Consider the following 6000-nt stretch of genomic DNA (forward strand, 5'->3'; position numbering starts at 1 on the left):
TCTTATGGTCTTTTATTCTGGGAGAGCATTTGGTCCTTACAGCAGCAAGTTCTGCATGTCCTTGAGCACAGCAGAGCCACCTTTGAGCTAAGTTTCCTGAGGGCATGGGAGAACAGCCTTCTTTCCTTACCCTGGGTGCAATGGTCATGGCTGGCATGGACCTGCCCTTCTCATCCCTCTCAAAGGCATTTCATGAGAAGAGAACAAAGCAATAAGGCAGAAAGCTCCAGCCTGGTGCAGTGGAGCTGGAAAGGGCAGAGCAGGACTGCTCTGTTAACAGGATCTGACATCCCCATCACGTTTTCTCCTCTCCATCACTCCCTATCAGGATGCACCCCATTGAAGGTGCCAGGAAAGCCACTTCACAATAACATCACCACACATGAATACTAACCTGAAGTGAGAGGAGCCTTACAAAGGGAACTGAGAACCCGATTGCAAAGGCCCAATGTGACAATCACCCAAAGGAAGGGACAGGCAGTAGGTTACATGCACTTTTTCCATTTCCATCCACCCCTTCCTCTCTAAGTTTGCCTTTTTTATAGACGGGGAAAATAACTGATCTGGATTCAATTTCCCACTGCTCTTCCTGTTATGCTGGACACAGGCTGTGACTGTGATGGATAAGCAATAAATATACTGAATTAAAAAAATACATCCTTGGCTGTTAACTTGCCAGGAGGAGCCTTGGGACTCTGGTTTTTACTCTCTGGTTTAAAGTAATTTCCATTGCACACCCTATTTCCTGCTCTATTGCCTTTTGCCTGTTATTCCAGGAAACCTCCTCCAAGGGCCTTTCTGTCTATCAGGTTATGGACCTGATCATGGAACAGTAATTCCTCAGGGGCCGAGACAGTGCTGATTACCTTCTAATGAGATAAAGTTCCCCTCATCTCCAGGCCAGTGAAACCACCTCCAATTTCTCCATGTCTAGGAGTGATCCCAACCTGTTGATAACAAAATATGTTAATGTCAGTGGGTACTGCTGCCCCAAGGCAAAGCACTTAAAGGAAGAACCTAGAGGAAATGCTGAATTTATAGAAAGAGCATTATGAGTTTTATCTTTAATTCCTGCTGTTTTTCATCAGGTCAGTAGCTTATCTGAAAATAAATTCAAAAATAGTCTTCAGAGCAAATACAAGCCCAGTGACCATTTGTGAATACATCTCACCCATAAATTTGTCAGTAAATTATTCTAGAGTGAAAGTGGCAAGGGGAGGGAGGGGTGGGTGTAGTATTATACTTGTAGTGACATAAGCATCAGAAAAGCAATTCAAAACTAGAAATGAAAAATTCAGCAAAATTAAAATTTAATCTAGTACAATTCCATCATTTATTCTTTGAGTATGTCATGGTTTTGCTTGATTATTATATGCATTTCTAAATGATGCTGTAATAAATAATGAAATTCATGCTCTGTATAACATAAAATATTGAAAGCCATTTTCAGGATTTCTCATTTCATGGAAAGTTGTAAAAAAAAGCTTTTGTTCCAAGATTGGAACAAACAAACAAAATATTTTCCTAGTTTTCCATGAGTTGGAAAACTATTTCAATGTCCCTACCATTTGTGTGTCTGCCTCATGAGCATATACACAGATGCGCGACTGTAAAACCTGAAGGCCAGGATGCTGACATACTAGATATCACAAAATCAGCACAGAAGCTGAAATATAAACAACTACTGTCTCCTCAGTACAAATAGATTTCTCAATATTTAAAATTTGTATTCAACGTAATTGTGCAGCGAGTGTGGTTTGAGCAGAGCAAATGAAAAATCTGCTATTTTAAATCAGAAATTATTTATCAGAAATTTGAAAGTGAAACAGTGAAAGGCACACAAAATCTGTGTAGGGGCTTTTGTCCTGTTCCATTCCTCAGCTGGGAGGAGGCGGTGCAGCATCAGCACACAGCCTGTCTCTCCTGCCTGGCACAAACACCTCTCCAAACACCTGGGAGTGATCAACTCCTGTAAGAGTTTAGGCCAGCTGAGCAAGGGCAAGAAGACCGTGTGTAGGCAAGAAGGGAACTCTCCTCTCTCCCTGCACAGCCTGGGTGCCAAATCCTCTGTACCCCTGCCTCAGGAGCAGAGCTCAGTGCATTGATCAGCACAATGCAGCTGTCCACCCACGTGGTTATTAATGGCTAATAAACAGCTCCAGCACCCACGAGCTGCGTTTTTCTCAGCACCAGCCTGCAATCAATAAAGCAACCAGAAGGGCTCCAAGAGGTGCCATCAATTGCAGAAGTTATTACATCAGGATGTTTCACTGGGAACTCCCACACAAAGCCATCAGGTGTCAGATGCTGCTGTGTGTTAATCAGGAATTTGCAGTGGGGTTGGGGCCCCTCGTGGGCACTGCCTGCTGCAGAATGGATGCTGCACAGAGCCCCCAAATTCCCTGATCCCTCTGTGCTCAGCTACCTGCATTGGCTGCTCTGTGGCCCTTGGGAATAGGAGAGGAAATTGGAACAGCTTGAAAGGAACATGGAGAACAAAGCACAGAAAACATTATCTGTGTCTTTGCTCCCAGGAGAAAATCCTGTTTGCTGGTCAAAAAGCTCCAAAATATTGGGTGCTTTCCAAGGGAAATATGAGGAAACTTGAGTGAGCTATCCCATTTTCACTGCTTAATTTAACAGCTTGCTGTTGGTCTATGTGGAAAAGGCAATTGTAGCAAACACAACGGAAATAAACCTGATTTTAAGACCAGTGGAAAAAAACAAACCAACAAACAAAAAAGGGTTGATATAACATTTATGTTCAGAAAAGAAAACCAGACAAGACTTCTTTTCCTGGTTGTTTTTCCTAATAGCATACAAGGGTTTTTTCATAGTTTTAGCTATGTTCTGTAGTGTAAAGCAACTTCCATCCTGGCTTTATGACATCCTTCATACTGAGATTGTAGTGAACAAAGCAGAAGAGAAAGGGGATTGACTTCAGGTCACTAGACCACAGCAAGGAGACAAAGTAAGCTAACATCTTCAGCAGAAGTCAGCAATAGTCTCATTTCCCCTGTACCCACTCTTCTGACATAAGAAACAAATAGTCCAAAAGTTTCAGCAAAAGTTATAACACAGGAAGACAACAAAACATTCCTCACATACCCAAGCTCTTAGACATAAGGACACAGAAACAGCCATACAAAATGTCAGAGGAAAACACAAATGAGCTAAGAAGAACTTACATGGTAGCTGAGCAAGGACTCTGGGTTTGCAAGACTCCCTGTGCAGTGACAGGAGCAGAGGTAGGGGAATAAGTAGAGAGCTGGTAAAACATCCCCACTGCCTAAAGCCTTGCAGCTGCATTGCTAGAGCTGCATCTGCCTGCAGAGTGCTGACCACGGAGGGTCTCTGCTCATCCACAAGATCTGCTGGGATTCAAAAACTCATAAACAAATATTGTTCTGCATGTCCATCCTGGTTTCAGCCAGGAAAGAGTTAATATTCTTCTCAGGAGCTGTTACAGTGCTGTGATTTGGATTTAGTATGAGAATAAGGTTGTTAACACATTGATGTTTAAGTTGTTGCTAAATAGTGTTTACCCAAACTCGAGGACTTTTCAGAAAGCAGGTGCAGAAAAGCTGGAGGGGATCAAATCCAGGAGAGCCGACCCAAAATAACCAAAGGGATGTTCCACAGCTCAGAACATCCTGCTCAGTACATGAACTAGGGGCAAACTGGCTAGGGGTGGCCATCCATGCCCAGGGACAGGCCAGGCACCAGGTGGTGATCACTTGAATTGTGCCTTTCTTGGGTTTTATTTCCCTCTCTCTCCTTTTCACTAGAATTATTAGCATTGTTATATGCTAATAATTTAGTTTATTTGCAGGGTGCCCCATGGCAGGAAGGAATGATGAATCTGACTCCATGTTCTCAGTAAGGCTAATTTATTATTCTATGTTGCTATATTATATTAAAGAATAATAAACTAAACTATACTAAAGAATACAGAAAGGATACAGACAGAAGGCTAAAAAAAAAAATAATGAAAACTCGTGACTCTCTCCAGAGTCCTGACACAACTTGGCATTGATTGGCCAATGAGTGAAAACAACTCACAGCAGAATCCAATGAAACAATCACCTGTGGGTGAACAATCTCCAAATACATTCCAAAGGAACAACACAGGAGAAGCAAATCAGATAATTATTGTTTTCATTTTTCTTTGAGGCTTCTCAGTTTCCCAGGAGAAAATCCTGGGCAAAGGGATTTTTCTGGAGAATGTGAATGACACATTGTTATAACTGGTATTATTTGTATCATATTTTGCTTTTGTTTCAATTATTCATCTGTTCTTATACATGAGTTTTCACTTTTTTCCCAGCTCTTCTCCCAGTCCTGCAGTCAGCAGGGGCTGTCAGCAATGCCTCCTCATATCTCCTGGCTGAACTTTTCCTACTTTTTAAGAACTACAAGTGTGGAACAAAAGAATGACTCCTTACCTGCTGGGTACCTGCTGTTAGGAGACTCAGCTGTGGCAGAACATGCCTGTGGGGGCTTCAGATATTGCCAGGGACAACTGTGAGCACTGACTTTCCCCCTATTTTTTTTTTTTTTTTACCAGTGCTCTAAACTGAAAGGTGGCCACTCTGTTGAGCATAAAAAAACCAAAAAACAAAAAACCAAAAAACTCCAAAAACAAATGAACGAAAAAACCCCACACACAGAAACAAAACAAACAAGGAAACAAAGAAAAAAAAAAAACAAACACAAAAAAAACCCCAAATAAACCAAAGCCAAAATTTTTCCTGAATCTGCTGCTCTTATTAATTCAATGGAAATGGATATTTCAGCATTCTTGGACATGAAAAAGATATAAACCAAGGCTTTCTAGTGGTAGACAAGGATTCCTGGGCCACTAAAGTATTGTTTCAAGTCTAAGAAACTGGCAGCAAGCTGGAAAAAAATTGTACCAAGAAATACAAACTAGAGGAAAGGGCTCAGTCTTCTCAAGCCCTCTTTTATTCCTCACTGCCTCCAGTTAACAAAAAAAAACAGCTCCTTCCCAGCAAGCAGCTCTCAGGTTTTCCTCTCCAAGGCGCCCAGCTCCTTACAAAGGGAGATTTTCAGTCCAACCCATGCCCCAACATCTCAATTAAACCATGGCACCAGTGCCACATCCAGTCTCATTTAAACACATCCAAGGATGGTGACTCCACCACCTCTCCAGGCAGGCCATTCCAGAACTTTATCGCTCTTTCTGTAAAAAACTTTCTCCTAATATCTAACCTATATTTTTCTTGGTGCAGCTTGGGACTGTGTCCTCTGGTTCTGTCAGATGCTGCCTGGAGAAAGAGACCAATCCCACCTGACCACAACCTTGTCTCGGTTTGGAAAGACAGGCATCTGTTAAGGAAGGTGGGAGCCTCCCCTGAAATGGAAAATGTAAACCCCCTCCCTCTGAATTATTATAAATCTGAAATTAAGGGGCTCCCAGGCAAAAATATGGGACCAGGAATAACAGTTCTTTATTAGTGCAGAAAAAAAATAAAATAAACAATGCAGTAAATCAAAACAACACTGACAGAGTCAGAACACAACCTGACACCCTGTTAGTCAGCATGTTGGTAGCAATCCAATTGGAATTGTGGCTGCAGTGCTCCTGGAGTGCCAGGTGTGGTTCTGTTGGAGCAGGGATCCTGTAGAAGGCTGTAGTCTTCCTCTAAAGATCCAGTGGAAGAGGCAGCTGCTCCTCTGGGAAATCCAGTGGAGAAGCTGCTCTGCTGCCCCAAGATATCAGATTATATCCAATTAGGAATGCTTGGCTCCTCCCCCTGGGCGGAGCATCTCCCAATGGGATGCTGTAATTTTATCCGTCATGCAGTGACACTCAATGGCCCATTGACTGTCACTGCATGGCTGATAAAATTACATAACCTAACAGAAGATATCTCCCTGGAGGGAGGATTGGTTTATGGAAGAGATAAGGAAAACTGCCCAATGAATAGAAGGTAACTGCCCCACCTCTAACAGATGGCAAATAGAATTCACATTGCC

The sequence above is a fragment of the Melospiza georgiana genome, chromosome 4, assembly GCF_028018845.1.
Source record: "Melospiza georgiana isolate bMelGeo1 chromosome 4, bMelGeo1.pri, whole genome shotgun sequence".
NCBI lineage: Eukaryota > Metazoa > Chordata > Aves > Passeriformes > Passerellidae > Melospiza > Melospiza georgiana.